Genomic DNA, 23,684 nt, shown 5'->3' with positions numbered 1-23,684 from the left:
TCCCCAGTTCCATTCATATCCGAAATTTCTAATAATTTTATCTACATAATGTTTAATTTGCAAATAAGCAAAAAACTCATTATTTTGTAGGGAGAACTCTTCCTTTAACATTTCAAATGTCTTAACAAATTTTCTTTCTTGATTTATAATTTGATATACAAATTTCAATCCTCTTCTTTCCCACTTCTTAAATACAGCTGAATTTATACCTTCCGGAAATGCCGGGTTGTTCTGCATTACCAAGTATTTGGATATGCCTGATTGAATTTTAAGTTTTGCACATATTTTCTGCCAGGCCCAAATAGGATAGTATATTGTTTTTAATTTCTTAACTTCTATGGGTAATTCTTGACATGTTATACGTGTAATATTTTGTAATTTAAACTGGGAAAAAAAGACATTGTTCTAACCTTGGTATTGTAAAATATGCAATATCTGAAAACCATTCTACCACTATCCGACTAAGAATTATCCAATTATAATATTCCAAGCTTGGGGGGGGGCGGAGCCTGGCCGTGCGGGTGAATGGCCGCTGCTGTGTGAAGCTCCGGCACCAGAGTTGCTCCTGATAGCCCAGAATAGAGGGTATTATCTAAAAATTTTGGATCCCCAATTCAGTCAAGAGGTACTAATCCCATACACATCTCCCAGACACCGGACAATGTGAAAATCAGAACGGGTACCGCAAGAGATCTATCGCAAGATACCGGCCGGGATACATGGCCTCGGGGACCATAACAGGGGTAAGACCCGACTCTCTAATTATAATAGCCTACAAAAGAGGCTGAAGTGTTATTAGGTGGCTCACTACAGTCGCTAAGTCAGACGCTCCTTTACACGGCTCTAACCGCAAACAGAGAGGAGATGTAAATTTTGTATGACGCCATTAGGGCCTAGACCGCAGGTGAATTGGGACACACATGAGAAAGGGATAAACTTGAATCCAGGCAGATGGCTACAGCGTGCGAAAATAAAACCAGAGGTACATACATAATTATTAAAAACGCTGAACTTTATATGCCAAAGACAAGGAAATAAAACACACGCATGAAGTTAAGAAAATAAAGGGCAGTTTCTTATGGCTATAACGCATGGCGGGAAGATCATTAGTTTGGAGACATATCAGCTAACTAACAGGGTGGTGAGGCAAAAGACACTAAAAGCACAATAACCTTTACCAAAACACGCTACCTTTATAGCCCTATACTTTGCTCTAGTCTAACAGTACTGCAGAGATGACTTCCAAAGCTAAGAACAAGGGGGACAAAGCACCAAAAAACCCAAAACCAACTACCTGCATCAGTATGCACCTTTTTTCAGAACGCTGCAAATTCTCAATCTGAAGCAGAAACCCCATCCCAAGGCTCAATAAGTTTAGATGCCCCAAATGCCCTATCCATGGCTATCTCCGAAGCCTGCGCATCCCAGATAAAAGCTGACTTAGCTAATCTTCCCACTAAGGCGGATTTTGATGCCCTCAAAGCTCTCATAACCACAGATATAGCAAACATGAAAAGAAATTTAAACGAGATGGGGCAGAGGATTGAATGTGTAGAGGAGGACACAAGAGACCATGAACACCTTATTCGATGAAGTAACAACACAGGGTAATGTACATCAAGCGCAGCTGGAATCTCTACAAGACAAAATTGAGGATTTAGATAACAGAGGGCGTACGCAATAACCTGAGGATAAGGGGTATACCCGAATCAATAGCACAACCAGACATACATAACTATCTTCAAGGTCTATTTAAATTCATAGCTAAAGATCAAGCTATACCTGACATTGAACTGGACAGAGCACACAGAGCCCTAAGACCTCACCCCTCCCAAATGCACCGCCTAGGGACACTAATCACTCGGGTTCCTACGCTACACAGAGAAAGAAAAATTTGCAAGCAGCACGCTCTACTCCCACCATACAATATGTCGACCACAACATCCAGATCTACCTAGATCTTAGTCCCGCCACAATACAAAGAAGAAAAGAGTTAGATACATAACTAAAGTACTACAGGAACACCGAATAAAATACAGATGGGGGGCTTCCCCTTTAGCCTAATTGTGTCACACGAAGGGCGCACAATCACCTACAAATCGGAACAAGATTTACCATCCTTGACAGAAGAATTGAATCTAGCTTTTCGTCAACCACATCCTTCTGAGTGAGATGGAGGACAGAAGAAACATCAAAACACAGTCAAAATGTGCAGGAATCCATTCAGAAATGGACAAAGGTTACGTCCAAAAGACAGAAGACGAAAGAGTCGGGCAATGAAGCCGTGCCCGAAAATGAAGCTGAGACCTGATTCAACATTAGACAGACAACGACGACTCCAGAACTGGGTGAGATCTTTCCTGTTTTCCTGTTTATTTTGTTTATTTTCTTGAGATAGGAACTTTTGCTAGTCAGTAAGACTTCGTTATAATGCTATAAAATCTGAATCATATTTATCACCTTTCAAATTTGCTCCAGTTGGACTCAGACTGTCTAATGGGAAAAAAAAAAAAAAAAAAAAAAATGCTGGAGCACAAACATGAACTAGGTCCGGGACTTTTAATTTGCAGGGATCCTAGTATGAAGGTTACTTAGGGCAATAGCCCACACTGTTATATTGTCAAGTTATTTCCAAATGTATATCTGCACTAATCCCTCAAGAAAAGTAAAAATGATGTTAATATATCAACAAGGGAGCAACTCTGGACACACTCCCTACCACTGTTTAGGCTCGGAAGGATAGCTCCTTCCAAAGAGCAATGTTATTTGTTATTGTTTTTGTTTATTGTTATTGTTTTTCTTTTATGTTTATGTAATTGTTTATGTTTTCAACTTAATTCAAATGACCACTTCAGATTTGAACATGATGACTTGCTGAGATGCACACACATAGGCACTGATTTCAGACCAAAAATAGATCCGGCCCAGAAGGCCGCACAGTATATAGTATGGCAGTATCGCACAGAAATGACTTACCCCACACTAAGGCGACTCCACTTAGTTTACCTAAAACAATTATCCTAGTCTGGGAGGGAGAGATAACTATTATCTAAGATGGCAAACACAGTGAATAACATTCATCTGCTCACAGCTAATGCCAAGGGACTTAATAGCCAATACAAGAGGAACATAGCATTAAGGGATCTAAACAGAAGAAAGGAGACGTGATATATTTTACAGGAGACACATTTTCTCAAGGGGAGAGAACCTAAAACTTTGCGTTTAAATTTGGGAATTCATATTATGCATCAAATTCCACTAAAACAAATGGAGTAGGCATCCTCATAAAGAGAGGTATCCCTTTTACCCTAATTAAAAAACATGCAGATAAATCAGGGCGATACCTAATTCTAATTGGTAAATTATATAACTCAATGGTCACCCTAGTGAATGTCTATGCCCCTAATATAAAGCAAGATATATTCTTCAAAAGAGTCTCTAACTTGCTCTTAGAGATAGCTAGAGGAGCAGTGATAATGGGAGGGGACTTCAACCTAACCCTGAACCCTACCCTAGATAACTCCAATCACTCCTCCTCCACACCACATCGAGTGATCAACATGGTTAAGGACACACTTGAGAGACCTTGCACTACATGACGCCTGGAGAGTGACATATCCTGACAGGATAGAGTATACCTTCTATTCTAACCCCCACCATAGACACTCACGTATTGACTACTTCATGGTAGATGTCACAAACCTTTCCAGGGTAACACGACTGAAGATCCTTCCGAATTCATGGTCTGACCATTCAATAGTCAGTTGCAACCTAAATTGGCCACACATCCCCTGTAAACAATACACATGGAGACTGGACGAGAGCCTTCTAGAGGCCCCGGCCTATTTCCAGAAATTAGAAAAGATATTAGAAGAATACTTTGACATTAACATGAACACAAACCCCACACTAGATATTATCCATTTGGGAAGCACACAAATCAGTGTTAAGGGGAGAAATAATCAGCTTACAATCATACCAGGCCAAACAAGCCAGCAGAACACTGAATGATGCTCTACTCTTACTGGAGACACTAGAGAAACAAAGGGAACTGACTCCCACAGACCCTATAACTCATCAGAAAATAGCTGACTGTAGGACTTCGATCAACTCCATGTTGGGAAAAGAATGCAAAATTAGTGCCTTTAAATTGAGACAGAAGTACTTTGAGGGAGACAACAAATGTGGGCCCAATCCTAGCAAGGAACTAAAACGCAAAATAAATAGGAATTACATTCTCACTCTTCGTAATAGACAAAATAAGGAAGTACACACCTCAGACCAAATAGCAGAATCCTTTAGGGCGTATTATGAACAATTGGTACAATCTGAAGGGTGGAAATAGAAAACCCCATAGATCAAAATAGGTATATTCAGGAATACTTGAGTGATGTAACCCCTGCCCCAACTAACAATAGATCAGAACAACACTTTGAAAGCCCCGATAACACACAAAGAGATAAAAGACGTAATAGCCCAACTACCAGCAAACAAAGCGCCCGGGACCGGATGGCTTCTCCAATGGTTATTTCAAAAAATTCAAAAACACATTGATTCCCCATATGTTAACACTCTTTAATGACATTACAGAGAAGTCACCATTCATGACACATAACTTAGAGGCTTATATAACAGTGCTGCCCAAAACCAGGTAAACCCCCAGATAGACCTGAGAACTTTCCGGCCAATTTCGTTATTGAATTCAGACCTAAAAATATACTCAAAAATACTGGCAAACAGGCTAGGCATGATCTTACCATCCATCATTAGTAGTGATCAAGTGGGCTTTATTCAAGCACGCGAAGCAAAAGGATAATACAGTCAGGGCTATACATCTCATCAACTATTTGCAAAACAAGAAAATACAACGGCAGTGATCTCCACTGACCGCGGAGAATGCCTTCGACCGTGTCAGTTGGCTTTTCTTACGCAGGGTTCTAGGGAAATTTGGGATATGTGAAACATTTATTTAAAAAATCATGGCTCTATACACACTTCCGACGGCCAAGGTCAGAGTGAAGGGGATCTTCTCTAGGGCCTTTCATATATCAAATGGGACCAGACAGGTTTGCCCGCTGTCACCCCCTGTTGTTCGCATGCGTAGTAGAGACCCTAGCGACTAAAATAAGATCAAAACAATAGGATAAGAGGCCTCCACATAGCAGAGACAGAGCATAAGGCCTTATTGTATGCAGACGATATCTTTGTTCTTTTTAACATCCCCCTTAGAATCCGGTTCCCTGATTGTTAGAAGAATTTGACAGATTCCATGTGGCTTCTAATTTCCTAATCAATAAAAACAAATCAGAGCTACTCCGATTACAATGTGATAAGACCCTAGTTAAACAAACACAAGATATTTTGCACATTTCGTATACAAAAAAAACAGCCTAAAATATTTGGGGATTATGCTAGCGCCATCCGTTCAGGAGATGTTTGAGCTTAATTATAAAACCCTACAGAAGTCACTGATAGCTGACATGTCATCGTGGCGTTTCCCCACATATCACATGGTTAGGGCAGAATCGAATACTATAAAAAAATGAATGTCCTACCTCGTATTTTATATCTTTTACAGACCCTACCCATCCCCTTACCCCCTAAACTTTTGACTAATCTGCAGAACAACATGTTTGACTTCATTTGGGGATAAAAAAAAAGCAAGGATAAATAGAAAATTAATGTGCGTCCGTATTAAAGAAGGGGGATTGGTGGGTTCCCTAATTCTTAAAAAATATAGACAAGCAGTCTTTCTGCAAAGGAGTAGTAGACTGGTCCACGAATTATGAATACAAAGCTTGGTAAGATTGGAGCATGACCTCACAGAGCAAAGACACCTAAGCACATTGTGCTGGCAGAGACGCACAACACTGCCAAATAAAATCAGTCAAAACGCACCTATCCTGGAAACTATCAAAGTATGGGAACAGGATACTAGTAGAATACCCCCACATATCATCCAGGGCCTCCCCACTAACCCCTCTTTTAGATAATATAGACTTTGAGCCAGGAATAGGTTTAATACAGATGCGCAACAGGTCACAAAATCTGAAACCCATCATGAGGTTACACTTAGGGAACGAACAACATTTGAGAACAAGTGAAGAACTGATAGAGGGTGGGACTCCTCAATATTTCATAACTGGTATTTCCTAAGACAATGTCATTCATACCTTTACAAACATAAAGAGAGGAACAACTTATACGCTCCTTAACCCCCTTTGAGGTATTGTGCAACTCAAACCACTCCCATTAAAAGAACCCTGTCACTTACATACTCCATATTGCAAGCATCATGCAGTATTCCTCACTACATTGACAGCTGGGAGAAAGAATTAGCAATAGAATTTACACACAGAGACAGACAACAAATTTCTCAACAGTAACTAAGGGTATCCGCTTCTAGCAAACTAATCGAACTGAAACCTCAAAATAATCCAGAGGTGGTATCTCACACCTGTTAGAATAAGCAAGTTATTTCCTTCGTGTAGTGAACTCTGCTGGAGATGTGGGGAACACCCAGGGACAATGTCTCATATCTGGTGGACATTACGTCCTCCAATTGCAAAATTATGGGAAGACAGTAGCAAAAGAGATGTCAGGGATGGTGGGAATCACTCTAACACCGGAACCACGAATCTGGTTATTCAATATTATCCCAAATAAGACCCCAAAGGATAAGAGAAATCTAATCTTTATAGGAAGTAATTGCATAAAACAATGGGTGGCCAAGAATTGGAAGAGCAGAAATATACCTAGTTTAGCACAATGGCTACACTCATTTAAACAAATCTTAGACCTCGAAGAATACACTTACTTAGTCAATAAGAGATTAGATACTTATACCCAAATGAAGGTACTATGGGAAGAACACATAAAGACCAGAGACCATACACCCTCTCAAATAGGGATGACTTAGTGCTTAAAAACAACATTTCACCTCAGGAAGTCACATTCTCATCTGTCAAAACCATAGGGCCTATACGGCTGCACATCCAATTACTGTCAGCATGTCATTTGAAATCAGTATCCTAGTTTGTATAATTTGTATAAGTTATATTAGTTTTCTTGTTTTAAAGTATTTTTATTGCCTTTTTCTTTTTTGGAATTACTTTTGTCAGATATATTCATGTTAAATAGCAGTATAATAAGAGCACATATGATGTAATATGGAAAAGACACATACCTGTAATTCTGGCATTGAACAAATTGTATCATACCCTTTTCTTTATCAATAAAACTGCTTTAAAAAAAAAAAAAAAAAAAAAAAAAAATAATATTCCAAGCTTGGAAGTGCAAATCCCCCACATTCCCTTTGTAAACATAATTTATTCAGGGATATTCTAGATTTCTTTTCATTCCATATAAATTTTTGAACATCTGATTGCAACATTTTTAAATCTTTTTTAAGAATCGGAAGTGGAATATTTGGCATAATGTACATTATTTTTGGAAAGATTATCATTTTATATAGATTAATTCTACCAGCTATGGATAGCGGTAGTTTAGTCCTGAATTTGAGCTCCTCCTTTATCTTCATAAATAAGGGTATATAGTTCATACCATACCATCTATCCTCATATGGGGAAATATGAATTCCAAGATATTTTATGCCATCTTGTGCTATTTTAAAATATTGATTAATTCTGGGGTTAATTTGTCCATGGATCATCATCATTTCAGATTTACTGGGATTTATTTTGTACCCGGAGAAAGAGCTAAAGGTATCTATTATTTCCATTGCTAAAGGAATATTTTTTTCCACATTACTTACAAATAAGAGCAAGTCATCTGCATATAATGCTATCTTACATTCATATTGATCTATTTTAATTCCTTCCATTCTCTCTCTAAGTACACACGCAAGCGGTTCTATTACAATGTCAAACAATAAAGGAGATAGAAGTCATCCTTGTCTGGTTACCCTTTTTAAGGTTATCTTATTTGATATTTGACCATTTACTAATAACGCAGTATTCGGGAAATTATATAAGTTTCCAATTAACTTAATAATTTTTTTGTGGAAACCAAAATGCCTAAGTGAAGTATATAGATGATTCCAATCAATTGAATCAAAGGCCTTTTGTGCATCCAAAGATATAATTGCCATGTCCTGTTTCTTAATTTGTGAAGATATCTTATGCTGTTTATAATAGTCCAATACGAGGAAAACTTTCCTAATGTTAGATGCAGAATTTCTTCCTTTCAGAAATCCTGTTTGGTCTTCATGTATTAATGATTTAAGTATTGTTTGAAATCTATCAGCCATTATTCCTGTCAGTAATTTATAATCTATATTCAAAAGGGATATAGGTCTATAGGAACCCATCTGATCACTTTTTTTGTTAGGCTTAAGTATTAATGAAGTCCAAGATGAGATAAAGTTAGCTGACATATCTTTTTCTTCTATAAAGTATGAGTTAAATAGAGATTAGATATTATGTGTTTTGACAATATTTTATAATATTCAGTCGGCAATAAATCTGGACCTGGGGATTTATTATTCTTCAGATTTTTTATTGCCTTTTCAATCTCCTTCTCCGTAATTGGTTCTATAATTATTCATTTTATCTATGTCTACAGTAGGGAGTTTTAATCCTGACCAGAATTTTTCTTTATTCAATAAATTTGTTGTTCCTGTCCTGTAAACATTTTGATAATATTCTTCTAGTACTTTCATAATATCCTCTGTTTTACCCAATATTAACCCATCTTTATTCTGTGAACCTATAAAATTATGTCCTCTTGATTTATTGGCTAATTTCGCAAGGAGTTTTCCAGATTTGTTTCCAAACCTATAGTATTTTGAGCTAGCTCTGATCTCTTGTTGTGTAATACTATTAAGTATCCATAGATCTCTGGCTTCTCTAGCTTCATCATATCTCTTCCAATTGTTTTTAGAAGGTTCACTTAGGACTCTATTATATGCAGACGTAAGTCTCTTTATTATTTCCTTTTCTCTCTTCCGCTGTTTATTCTTTACTCTACTTATGTATGCTATAGTTTCAACTCTCATTACCGCTTTAGACACTTCCCAAAAGATTTCGGATCTATCTAAATACTCATGATTATTAGTTGCATATTCTTGCCATTTTTCAACTAGGTAAGCGTTAAATTTTGCATCGTCTAGTAAGTATACAGGGAAACGAAATCTTTTTATTTGAGAGTTGCAGGTGTTTCTTCGCAAATTTAATCGGAACATGATCGGAGATTGTTATCTCTCTTATTGTAGCTTCTGCTTCAATTCCAAATAATTTTTCTGAAATCAGGAACATATCTAATCTAGAGAAAGTTTTATAAGCTTTGGATACACATGTGTAGTCTTTGCTCACTGGATTATTTTCCCTCCATATATCTTTTATTTAGAGATTATGCATAAGTTTTTTAAGGAGGTTAGTTTCAAGTTTATCTCTTCTACTCTTCTTAGAAGTTATCCCTGGTCTGAATCTATCTATCGGTATTTGGCATACCATATTAAAATCACCAGCCAATAAGAGTATGCCCTCCATCTCCTTCAGTATATGAACCTGCAAATTCAACCAAAATTTGGGAGAATATTCATTCGGGTCGCATATGTTACAAATAGTAAATTTTTTCCCCTCTAATTCTATGTTTTCTTTCATTTGGGTCTAAGAAGCAGGACTTTATTATATAATGTGAAATTTTCTTAATAAGAATAGCCACACCTCTCTTTCTGCTTTTACATGGAGTTCCAAGCACCGTCCCCACCCAATTAGTTTTCAATTTCTCCAATTCCTCTTTTTTAGGTGAGTTTCCTGAATTAGTGCTATATCTGTCCCTAATAGTTTAAATTGTTTAAGTATTGCTTTCCTTTTTTGGGGGGGAGGTAATCCCCCCCACATTCCATGAAGTAATTTTAATTTGACCAGACATAAATTATCTAATTTTTATTTTAAAGTTTAAGCCAAGCAAGGAGGGAGAATTTTTTTTTTAAAAAACTATTACAAGAACAAAAACTTAAATACATCACATTTCTTTTGATTATGCCTTAACATCACAAATCTGTGCTACATGACTTTTCAGCCTTCCGACCATTGAATTATTGAGGGTAACCTTCCTTAATTCTAATTAATTCAATCCCACCATGTACAACTCTGCTTCTTTACTATTTTCTAATATTTTGATCTCCTCTGTTCCTTGAATGCGAATCCTAGCTGGATAAATTAATGTAGCCTTTAATCCTTTTTTTATCAGTTGAGTACATATCGGGGCCATCTCTCTTCTCTTATTAGAGACCTCTATGGAATAATCTTGGAATATCATAATTTTTTTCCCTTCAATAGTTACCTCTTTCTTTTTCCTATAATATTGGAGCAGTTTTAACTTGTCTTGGAAATTGAGAAATTTGGCTATTATAGGCCTGGGTCTATCGCTACTTCTATCCTCTCTTACAGGGCTGATTCTGTGACTTCTCTCAATTACAAAGGGTATATCTTTAGACGGAACATCCAATATCTCAGGTAGAATAGTAGACATAAATTTATTTAAGTCCCTGTGCTGTGTTTTTTCAGGAAGCCCTATTATTTTAAGGTTATTCCTTCTGGCTCTATTTTCTAAGTCATCGACTTTGTGTTGTAAGTCCCTTACACTTTGTTCCATTTTGGTTATTCTGGTCTCATATATAATACTGCTGTCTTCTATGTCAGAGATCCTTTGTTCCACCTCAGTAAGTCTCTTTGAGAATTGCCTCACCTCAGTTGTTAGTCCTGATATTTGTGCCTTAACTTGGTCAAATTGTGGAATAAAGATCTCTGAGATTTTTTTTTTTTTTTTTTTTTTTTTTAGTTTTCAAAAGAGCTTTATTATGATAAACAAAACATACACGGCATAATTCAAACATACACATAGTACTTCAAAGCTGATACAGTATAGTGCTACATCACAATAGTCCATTGTACACATTGTTTCAAGGTGTGAGGCATGCTTAAGATCAGTCATTTTAACACTTGAAGATACCCGTTAAATGCAATGTATGCCTTAATTGATCCCAAATATCTCGCTATATAGACCTCTCTTGGGTCTATGACAGATGTATTTATATACAGTATTGGGAGTATGGAGCAAGGAGGGGGAAAACTAAGGGAAGGAAAAACAAACAAGTTGCGTTCATCAAATCCATTGCAGGGTAATGCTTCATCACAATAGTCCATTATATATGTTATTTCCAGGTGTGAGGCATGCTTGTAGTCAGACATTTCAATTTTGAGTACACCTGATAAATGCAATGTATGCCTTAATTGACCCCAAATTTCACTTTAGATAGACCACTCTTGGGTCTGTGATAGTTATGCCTATGTACAGTGTTGGGAGTATATAGTGGTGGGGGGAAAAACTAGGGGAGAGGGAAACAAACAAACCCATTGAATGTAACATTTTAAAGATAAAGAATTGGTCTCAGTCCTCTAACCACACAAACCACACCTGGGGCCATGACAGAGAGGCATTTAAGCAGCATTGGGAGTACAGGCAGGTACACTGATCTTCCTTATTGGGAATACTTAAAGGAGAGGGAGAGAGATGTGAGCAGGGGACAAGCAATATAAATATAACAGTTTTTATTATAGTGGGAAACATTGGGTAGTTTCATTTCAAACAAGAGGCTTATTGAGATACATAAGTATAGATCTTGTGGGACATAAGTGAGTTATTAGCAGTAAAGCATTCTATCCACAATGTGAAACATAGTGTGAAGCCTATTTATTTGATAGAGCTATGTAAAAGCGTTGCCCGTGAGAGAGCTTAATACCTTTGCTTGTCTATCGTCATGAGAGGGGGAATTACTAAGGGTAGAGGTATAGATGCCTGCTTAATTTAGGGAGCAATTTTAATAAAACAACTTACAATATGAGGGTTAAAACAAAAACAATGTCATGTGTGGCTATTGCTTCGACTTAGAGGATATGCTGTAAATATATCAATGACACACAGCTGAAATTGAAACAAAAACATTACTGACGGTTTACCAGAGTCCATATGGTGGTACACGCTAGCTGGGGGATTTGGTACGACGCTGGTGTCAAGTCCAGCCAGGCCCGTTGACAGAGAAAATGCCTCCAGAGTGCTACCCCTCTCCTCTCTTCGGTTGTATATGACCGCTACCCTGTGAATAGAAGTGTGACACACAGACTGCCCTGTGACAATGGGTAGCGCTTCGCCGCTTGTATGGATATCATCCCAGCTGTAGGTACTAGGTGAGAGGCTTGGGGCTAGTGATGTTTGTGACTCGCTCGGGGGGCCCCCCCCGAACTTTGTGCTGTTGCCAAGTGTGCGAAAATCTTCCTCTTCCTCAGCTTCTCAAGTCGGGTGTTACCCAGAGCTCGGCTCCTCGCCTTAGCGTATGTAGGTTGAGATCTTCCCAGGGCAATTATGGCCAGTTCTGCCGACTCCGGTCTCTGAGATTTTTTTAATCAATGTCTGAGTGTCTACCTGATTTGAGGTCTCATAATTTACTTCTAACATCGACTCGTTACTTCCTTTGGTTTTCTTGTCCCTATTCCTAGCTGCCATTGCTGGAGATTTATTTTAGTTTGTGACAAAAATTTATCCATAAGGCTATGTGAATTGTGTGCCAAAACTGATTAATGTGCTGGGGGGAGAAAAAAAAAAGTGTATCTTGTGCTTAAGATGTAAAAAAAAAAAAAAAAAAAGAGGGGGGTGTATAAATCAGTGATCTTATTTATCTTATTACTGATACTTGCGTATCCAAGTGTGTGTGTAATAGGACCAGCTTCTTTCTAGGAGAATAGGGATATATATATATATAATTTGCTTGGTAGGAAGTACAATTTTACAAGATAGAGTAATATTTCTTATCACAGCAGAATTGCAATATACTCTTTAAGTATCTACACAGTAGTTAGTTCAAATATTTAGATTATATTTCTTTCTCCTCAGTACCAGCGAGATATATACAGTCCTCTAACAAAAAAAATGTCTATTCAGGTTCCATAGAAAATATCTTAGTCTTTGATAAGGAGCCCAGATATTAGGATTCAACATTATCTCCAGCTGAGAATTATTTCCCATTATCAGTAATGTTCGAGTCCTTTACAGCTTTTCCAGATTTTATCTCTAACTAAGCATAGATGACTCAAGAGAATCCAGGTCTAATAATGTCACATATGTTCCTCACATCGGATTTTCACCAGTTTCCTTGCACACTAAACAAGCCTTTTAAGAACACTTCCATCTGAGGCTCTATGTGCAGTGTAAGTTGCAGTCGTCAGCTCTTATATCCACTTTAACTAACAAGCTTGAAAATCAGAGACATAGGTTGGGCATAGAGTATATTAATTTTGAGTTTCCATGCGTAAATTTCAATATGTTCATTCCTTAACTTTCCTCCCGTTGCCCCAGTCAGATATGCCTATGTCCAATTCTGCCAGCTTTACCTGTACAGCCCATGCAGACCTTTTAGCTTCATGCGATTCCCCTTGTAATTTAGGTACATTTTCTGCAATTTGAATGCTGTCAGTGTACCTTGTGCTTAATATTTTGAGTGCATGGGGAGGGGATCCCAATTTTACAAGATGATGCGTCTAGTAGGAGTTGTGCATTTAATAAACATTAATTGAGAGCTCAGGCACGTGTTAACAGTCAGAGGTTTGTGGGCACATAAATAACACAGTAACAAAGTTGCAGTATGGTATATGATATTGCAGCTGTAATTAGAATAAAGCACAACTCACCAAGCTGCACCTGATTTCTTCTGCTAGGAGCTCGCTTGCCTCTGTCTCTAACCGCTCTTTGTTCTCCCACAAATTATGTCCTCTGCGTCTATGGGTAGGTGGACCGCTCCAGCCCAACAGTTTCACTGTCTCATTAGGCGCCGTTTCCCGTGCTTCTTATCTTATGCCAGTAGGATCCCCTCCTACAGATCCGTATAGCCCAAGCACTGCCGTAGCCTCCTGTGTACCGGAATCCAATCCAGACCAATACCTTATATTGAAGGCCGGGCGTTCCGCTCTCCTATAAACAATCTCTGGGGCGCACGGAATTGTTGGCATCTGAGTCTGTGCTTCACGCAGGCTTAAAGTTCCGATATGTTCTCGGCTAACCAACTTGTCATACAGGTAGGAATTGAGCAGTCATTCCGGTACAGGTGTTCTTGGCGTTCAGCCAGATCTCTTATAATCTCTCGAGGGTCAGTTTAGCCTTGTTCCCAATCCACTATTCACCAAGATTAATGTGAATAACTTCCTCTCTCAAAGTTTATCAGCTCCCAATTGGCAATTGTTGCTCGCTCACAAACCACGTTAAGCTTTTTTTGTCTTCCAGCACGCAGATCCTTTCCCTTGGATCCGGACCCAAAACCACCTTCACAGGTAAGGGTCACTGCGTTGAGGGGGAAGGGTATGGTTCCCTTCAAAGATAGTATCAGCACGAAGCAGCAAGCACCTGCATGCTCTGCCCCCAAGCCGGACGTCAGTCTCACTGAACTATGCTTTTAAAGCAGTCACAGAATTATAAGAGTCTGAGGTGAGGAGACCAAGCTGAATAGTCTTGGAATGAAGTATTCCTGTTATTAGAGAAATAGGTTCAGTACTCAGGTGCGGTTTATTAACTGTAGACACTCGTAGAGGAACTTGTCTCCTAAGCAAGAGTACATTATGCTTCTTAGCAAAATCTTAGTACCCCAGGCAAGAGTCACTGGAAGTAATACTCTAGTAATTAGAAGAGTGAAGTCATTTTGCCTAATGTGACTCCTCTTCCTACGGTCTTTTATTGGCTTGACTGGGCAATTACAGACTGAATAACCTTCAGTGCACAATACAGTATATGCACATTCCTAATGAAAGTTGTCTATAACTTTCAGTTTCAGATAATCTGATAGTTCCCCAATTTCATAGGTTCTTGAGTGGAGATAGTAAATGAGGTGTCGGTGGGGTTTATGAATCGAGGCACAAGTAAAATTGCAGGTCGACGTGTACTGGCTTTACAACTTCCTTCACTTTCTCTATATTCTGTAGTATTTTTAGATAATGAGAATCCAGGGGAATACAGAGTTTAATAAAACACTCCAAACCTTCAGGCAAATCTCTCTACATGGGGGCCGATTTATCATCGGTCTGTCCAACATGATTCGCTCAGCAGGTCATGTCCGACAGACATTGATGAATGCTGACAGCATACGCTGTCAGCATTTATCATTGCACAAGCAGTTCTTGTGAACTGCTTGTGCAATGCTGCCCCCTGCAGATTCACGGCCAATCGGCCGCTAGCAGGGGGTGTCAATCAGCCCGATCGTATAGGATTGGGCGGATTGATGTACGCAGTTATGGAGCAGCAGTCCTAAATCTTTCAGTTCTCAATCTTTCAGTCCTCACCTCCTGTTTCTCAACCCCCTACCCTTCTAGATTGTAAGTTCCCACAGGAATAGGGCCCTCAATTCCTCCTGTATGTGTTTGTAAATTTTGTCTTGTGTCTTAGAAGTTTTATATTGTTTTATTTAAATGAATTGTATCCATGGACAGCGCTGCGGAATATGATGGTGCTTCATAAATAAAGTATAATAATAATAATGTGATAAGTCTTATAACTGAAAGTGTATAGCATTGGACTAAATGGAAAACTCCACTAACTGAGTGGAGATATTCTGCACTAACTGCGCTTGACTTTGCCTTTTTGCTCGCGTCGGCTACCGCACGTATTGCAAGTTGAAAACGTTTTCGCCTGTGCACTAACATGACAAACGGAAAAGCCAGTTACAATATTGTGACACCTAACAAGTCGCGCAAACCCAATCACATTTTCTCAAGTGCACTAGCCTGACATGAAATATTAATATTTCACATTCCAATGTTCTTCACATAGCAGAATATGTTCTATTTATTCATAAATACATATTTATGTATATATGATGGTATATATATGGATTGCTATATATATATATATATATATATACATACATACATTCATGCCTATTTTTATAACACCTGAGACCTCCTATATTTGAGCACTTATAACTTTTTAATGCAATTTGGGTTTTCAATAAATTTTTTTGTTTAATCTTTTATTTGTGTCAAAATTTCACATTACTACAAAAATTTAAAAAATTTTCACAGAAGATAACATCATATTGTCACAGGTTTGCTCTTGTTATAGTCTTAACAACTTTCTAAGCTTCAAATGCTAGGCCTTCTTGTGTATTTCCGCATCTTTAGAAGGGATATTCGAACAGTTATAAAAGGGTACAAAAATCTCATAGTTTCACGTCAGTCATATATAAGTGATTTTAGTTACTGGGACATCAACAAGGACATCAGCCAGGTAGGGTGTGGGTACAAACAATTGGGAAGAGTAGCATTCTGGGATTCCATACAGAAACATTAAAACTTGATACATTGGGTCCGTTCGTCTTAGTAATTGTTGTCTTTTTTTGGGAGTAGGTGCATGTGCAGGTATATGTGTCATCGTGGACATGGGGGTGTGGCGTGGAACCATTGCAAGAGGAAAGGGGGGAGGAAGTATGTTGTGAGACATGTTTTGTAAGTGAGTCCCCGCTTGTTCAAGTCTGAGTGGCGTTTAAGAGTTGTTACTAGTCAGTTTAGTTTGGTAGTGAGATTCCCAAATGAACATCATTTCGGCATAGTAATCCAACTTTCCTGTTGTGTAGTAGAAATACCTTTCCAAAGACAAGTTAATTTCCATTTGTGACAGCCACATAGATAATGTTGGTGTGGATTCAGATTTCCACATTCTAGGGATCACTTGCTTAGCGCTACATATGGCCAGCTGGAGAAGTTATGTGTATTGCCTGAAGGGGAGTCTAGGGGTGACATGGAATAGATATACCATGGGGTCTAGAGGAATATCAAAATTCAGTAACCTACTCATTTCGCAATTAATATCTTCCCAAAATTTCACTATTTTAGGACATTCCCACCAAATGTGGTAGGGTGTGCCTTCCTCTGAGCATTTTCCCCAGCATCTGTCAGATGCTTCAGGAAAGATATATTTTAACCTATGAGGGGTAAGATACCAACGAAGTAGAAATGTATAAGGTAGCTGAATGTGCAGATTTGGCGGTGTTTTGGAAGATAACATACCATTCCTGTTCTGTGAGAGTATAGGGAAGTTCCTTATGCCAGGATATAATTGTTGGAGTGTGTTTGAATTCAGGGGGTGTAATAAGAAGCTGGTATAAAGTGGAGATGATGTGTGTTGGTGGGGAGTAAAGAGTGCAAAGTTTTTCTAGTGGTGTGCGGTTCCTTAGTATCAGGTGTTTGAGCTTGTGTGTGTTTATAAAGTGGTTAAGTTGTAGATACCTGAACCAGTGAGTGAATTGTGTGACGTTCAGTTCCACCGAATGTTGCCTGGGTATCAATTTCCCTACTTCAAGCAATGTGTACAGTGGGAGAAGGCTGCTTAAGCTATTTTGTAGTCTTGGCGTAACTGAGATCCCAATCAGGAAATCGGCATTGGACAGTACAGTTGTCAGGGGAGAAGAGATCGTGGATAGGTGTTGATGTGTAAGCAGCATACACGACCACATATTAAATGTTTCTTTTATTATAGGGTAAACTCTGGTTAAGGATGGTTGGTTCACCTTACACTGCCAACAATAAACACCAAGTTGAGCAGAACTAGTGAGATCGTGCTCCAAGGTCATCCAGATTTTATCATGATTTAGGGGAAGTGTGCACCACTCCACGATCCTCCTCAAGAACACTGCGCTATGGTATTTGGATAAATCTGGTACTCCTAAACCCCCAAGTTTTTTCGGGAGGTAAAGGGTAGATCTGGCAATTCTAGGTGGGTCCTTCCTCCAAATGTATGAATTCATTACTGTTTGTAACCTAGAGAGGTATGGCCCTGGGAGTGGTATTGGAAGGGTTTGAATAGGTAAAGTATTTTAGGAAGAATGGTCATTTTGGCCACCCCGATTCTACCCAACCAGGATATTTTTTTATGTAACCATAGTGAGGTATCTTTAGTGATGGTGGTTAAGAGAGCTTCATAATTTAGATCATGCAACTGTTGCGAGTCGCTAGAAAGATGGACACCCAAGTATTTTAGGGAGGACTGTTGTATTAAGTATGGTACCTGCGATCAAAGTGTTTGGGTGTCTCTGTCTCACAAATTAATGGGGAGAATTTCTGATTTGTGTTGATTGACTAGGTAGTTAGAGCAAGACCCAAACCTCTTCAAGGAGCTCTGTACCGCAGAGAGAGAAGTAGTCGGATGGGTTAACGTTAACAGTAGGTCGTCTGCATATAGTGCTAATTTATGATGGGTGGAATTTATGGTAAGCCCCTGTATGTCAGGATTACTGCGTCATTTTGTGGCAAGGGTTTCCATAGAAAGTACAAATAACAGGGGTGATAGTGGGCATCCTTGTCTAGTGCCATTTGAAATTTGAAAAGGGGTAGATAGGATGCCATTCACTTTGATTTTGGCCGTCGGTTTTGTGTAGAGAGTGAATATTTTCTGAATAAAACTGTCAGGGAAGCCAAATTTCTGTAACGTAAGGTTTAGAAAGGTCCAGTCTAGTCTGTCAAAAGCTTTTTCAACCTCCGTCGAAAGTAAGATAAAGGGGATGTCGTGGTTTGCTGCATATTGTATTAGGTGAAGTACTTTTACGGTATTGTCTTTAGCCTCTCTCTGCGGCATAAAGCCCAACTGGTCCGGATGTATAAGCATGGGTAATATTTTGTTAATTCTGGTAGCCAGTATTTTCGCGTAGATCTTAACATCAATATTCAAGAGGGAGATCGGGCGATAATTGGAGGGGATTGTTGGGTCTTTACATCATTTTGGTATGACTGTTACTATTGCTTTAAGCATGGAGGGGGGTAATTCATATTTCTCATCAATGTGGTTAAAAATGGAAAGTAAATGAGGTATTAAAAGGTGCTTAAGTTTTTTTAATAGTAAGAGCCTCTGGTCCAGGGCTTTTCCCTTGCTTTAGTGAATGAATTGCAGTCTCAATCTCTTCAGCCTTAATTGGCGAGGTGAGAGGTCCCAGTTTGTCTTTTGGGATAGTAGGTAAATCTATAAGGTCTAGATATTGGTGACAATGTAACTGATGGTCCTCGTTATTTCTATTAGGGGTTAGGTTGTATAGGCTGGAATAGTAATTCATAAATATCTCTGTCATTCTCTGGGTCTCTACAGTTGGTTTATTAGGGGGATCCTGGAGTGTGGTGATGTAGTGTACAGCTTGTTTTGTTTTAAGTGCTCTAGCTAGTAGCTTGCCAGGTTTGTTACCCTCCAAGAAAATTTTCTGTTGTAGTTTCAGGGCTTGTGTTTTTGTAAATTTGTGTTTTTGTAAATTTTGTAAGTTTATGTTTGGCTTGGTCTCATTGAGATTTTAGAGAGTTGTCTTGAGAATTTATTTTGTAGACTCTATATAGGTGTTGGTAGTTAGTGGTAAGGTCTAGATATTGTGATCTATGTTTTTTGCGTTGTGATGATTTAATTTTTATCATTTCCCCCCTCAGGAAACATTTGTGAGCTTCCCAGAGTATTTATGGGTCAATACCTGGTGTGTTATTGTTTAGAAAGTTTTCAGATAAAGATTTCTCTGCTTGTTGCAGTATCAAATTTAGTGATGTCGCGAACTGTTCGCCGGAGAACAGTTCCCGGCGAACATAGCTTGTTCGCGTTCGCCGCTGCGGGCGAACATATGCGATGTTCGATCCACCCCTATGTGTCATCATTGAGGAAACTTTAACCCCTTAATGACCACAGCACTTTTCCATTTTCTGTCCGTTTGGGACCAAGGCTATTTTTACATTTTTGCGGTGTTTGTGTTTAGCTGTAATTTTCATCTTACTCATTTACTGTACCCACACATATTATATACCGTTTTTCTCGCCATTAAATGGACTTTCTAAAGATACCATTATTTTCATCATATATTATAATTTACTATAAAAAAATTATAAAATATGAGGAAAAAATTGAAAAAAACACACTTTTTCTAACTTTGACCCCCAAAATCTGTTACACATCTACAACCACCAAAAAACACCCGTGCTAAATAGTTTCTAAATTTTGTCCTGAGTTTAGAAATACCCAATGTTTACATCTTCTTTGCTTTTTTTGTAAGTTATAGGGCCATAAATACAAGTTGCACTTTGCTATTTCCAAACCATTATTTTTCAAAATTAGCGCTAGTTACATTAGAACACTAATATCTTTCAGGAATCTCTGAATATCCATTGACATGTATATAATTTTTTTTAGTAGACATCCCAAAGTATTGATCTAGGCCCATTTTGGTATATTTCATGCCACCATTTCACCGCCAAATGCGATTAAATACAAAAAATCGTTCACTTTTTTACAAATTTTTTCACAAACTTTTGGTTTCTCACTGAAATTATTTACAAACAGCTTGTGCAATTATGGCTTAAATGGTTGTAAATTCTTCTCTGGGATCCCCTTTGTTCAGAAATAGCAGACATATATGGCTTTGGCGTTGCTTTTTAGTAATTAGAAGGCTGCTAAATGCCACTGCGCACTACACGTGTATTATGCCCAGCAGTGAAGGGGTTAATTATGGAGCATGTAGGGAGCTTCTAGGGTTAATTTTAGATTTAGTGTAGTGTAGTAGACAACCCCAAGTATTGATCTAGGCCCATTTTGGTATATTTCATGCCACCATTTCACCGCCAAATGCGATCAAATTAAAAAAAACATTAAATTTTTCACAATTTTAGGTTTCTCACTGAAATCATTTACAAACAGCTTGTGCAATTATGGCACAAATGGTTGTAAATGCTTCTCTGGGATCCCCTTTGTTCAGAAATAGCAGACATATATGGCTTTGGCGTTGCTTTTTGGTAATTAGAAGGCCGCCAAATGCCGCTGCATTTCACACGTGTATTATGGCTAGCAGTGAAGGGGTTAATTATGTAGCTTGTAGGGAGCTTGCAGGGTTAATTTTAGCTTTAGTGTAGAGCTCAGCCTCCCACCTGAAACATGAGACCCCCTGATCTCTCCCAAACAGCTCTCTTCCCTCCCCCACCCCCCAATTGTCCCCGCCATCTTAAGTACTGGCAGAAACTCTGCCAGTACTAAAATAAAAGCTATATTTGGTTTTTTTTGTTTTTTTTTTAGCATATTTACATATGCTGCTGTGTAGGATCCCCCCTTAGCCCCCAGCCTTACTGATCCCCCACCAAAGAGCTCTCTAACCCTCCCCCTCTGCCTTAATGGGCGCCATCTTGGGTACTGGCAGCTGTCTGCCAGTACCCAGTTTAGTGAATAATGTGCCTTTTTTTAAAAATAAAAACCCTTTTCTGCAGTGTAGCTTCCCCCCCCCCCAAGATCAACCCCCCACCCCTTCCACATCTCTTAGCTGTTATTTACAGCTTTCAAAAAGTTAATTGAAGTACTTTTTAAACTTGATTTTTCTGTAGTGTAGCGGTTCCCTCCCGCTCCCGCCCCGTGCACGCGCCCGCCCGCCGCCCCCCGTGCACGCGCGCGCTCCCGTGCGCGCTCCCGCCCCCCCCGCCCCCGATCCCGCCCCCCTCCACTCCACTGGGCACATCGATGGCCGCCCACCCGCCTCCCAGACTTGCTCCCACCCACCAACGATACCGGCCACCGATGTCCGGTGCAGAGAGGGCCACAGAGTGGCTCTCTCTGCATCGGATGGCCAAGGGGGGTTATTGCAGGATGCCTCCATATCGCGTTATCACTGCAATAACCGGAAAGCAGTTGGAAGCGAGCAGGATCGCTTCCAGCTGCTTTCCACACCGAGGACGTGCAGGGTACGTTCTCAGGCATTAACTGCCTTTTTTTTGAGGACGTACCCTGCACGTCCTCGGTCGTTAAGGGGTTAACCCTGTATCCCACAGCCTTCTGACACATTTGAGCCAATCAGCAGCAGACACTCCCTCACAGACCCTCCCAGCTCCTTGGCAGCAGCCATTTTAGATTCATTACGATCTTGCTTTCTTAGTGAGAGGAGCTTTAGTGTTGCTGCTGCTGACATTATAGGGAAATAGATAGCTAGGCTAGTGTATTTAGTGTCCACTACAGTCCTGAATGACTCATCTAATCTCTGCTGTAAGGACAGCACCCCAAAAAGCCCTTTTTAGGGCTATAACTTCAGTCGTTTTTTTTTTTTATTTGTAATTTTATTTGCATTTGCCTGGCTTTCAGCCTGTGTGTGAGGCTCACAGCATATACTGTGATTAGTGCCACCACTGATATCTGCTTAACATTAGTGCAAATTTAACCAACAAAACTTTTAAATCATTTTGCTAGTGTAATCTAATTTCATTTTCTTTCAGGCCTGTGTCTCAGGCTCACACAGCATATACTGTGGTTAATTGCTCTGTGCCAGCCACCACTCATATCTGCTTAAAATTAGTGTAAATTTAAACAACAAAACTTTTAAATCATTTTGCTAGTGTAATCTAATTTCATTTTTTATCAGGCCTGTGTGTCAGGCTTACACAGCATATACTGTGATTACTTGCTGTGCCAGCCACCACTCATATCTGCTTAAAATTATTGTAAATTTAAAAAAAAAAAACTTTTAAATAATTTTGCTAGTGTAATCTAATTTCATTTTCCATCAGGCCTGTGTGTCAGGCCCACATCATATAGTGTGATTAATAGCTCTTTTTTCCACAACTTATATTTGGTGTAACATTAGTGTAAATTATTTTTAAAAATTTTTTTTACATCAGTCCTCTTCTAGTGTTATTTAATTTTAGTTGCCAGGCCAGCCTGGCTGCCATTAGTGCCAGCCTGTGTGTCAGGCTGCCAGCATATACTGTGCCTACTTCCATCCTCAGTGCCAGTCTACCACTCCTATCTGGTGTAACATTAGTTTAAATTTTGTAAACAAAAATGTTTACATCAGTCTTCTAGTGTTATTTAATTTTAGTTGCCAGGCCAGCCTGCCACTAGTGCCAGCCTGTGTGTCAGGCTGCCAGCACATACTGTGCCTACTTCTATCCTGAGTGCCATCACTCCTATCTGTTGTAACATTAGTGTAACTTTTTAAAAAAAAAAACTTTTACATCAGCCTGCTATTGTTATTTAATTGCAGTTGCCTGTCTGCCAGCGTGTGTGCCAGGCCCACTTTCCAACTAGTGCCACAAATCATATTTGTTATAACAGTAGTGTAAATATTTTAAATAAAAACTTTTTTGACTGTGAATCATCAGTCTGCTAGTGCAATTGAATTGCAGTTGCCTGCCTGCCAGCGTGTGTGCCAGGCCCACTTGCCAACTAGTGCCACAAATCATATTTGTTATAACAGTAGTGTAAATATTTTAAATAAAAACTTTTTTGACTGTGAATCATCAGTCTGCTAGTGCAATTGAATTGCAGTTGCCTGCCTGCCAGTGTGCCAGGCCCACTTGCCAACTAGTGCCACCAATCATATTTGTTATAACAGTATTGTAAATATTTAAAATAAAAACTTTTTTGACTGTGAATCATCAGTCTGCTAGTGCAATTGAATTGCAGTTGCCTGTCTGCCAGCGTGTGTGCCAGGCCCACTTTCCAACTAGTGCCACAAATCATATTTGTTATAACAGTAGTGTAAATATTTTAAATAAAAACTTTTTTGACTGTGAATCATCAGTCTGCTAGTGCAATTGAATTGCAGTTGCCTGCCTGCCAGCGTGTGTGCCAGGCCCACTTGCCAACTAGTGCCACCAATCATATTTGTTATAACAGTATTGTAAATATTT

The sequence above is a fragment of the Bombina bombina genome, chromosome 6 (genome assembly GCF_027579735.1).
Source record: "Bombina bombina isolate aBomBom1 chromosome 6, aBomBom1.pri, whole genome shotgun sequence".
In the NCBI taxonomy this organism is placed as follows: Eukaryota; Metazoa; Chordata; class Amphibia; order Anura; family Bombinatoridae; genus Bombina; species Bombina bombina.
Note: the sequence above shows the minus strand (reverse complement) of the source record.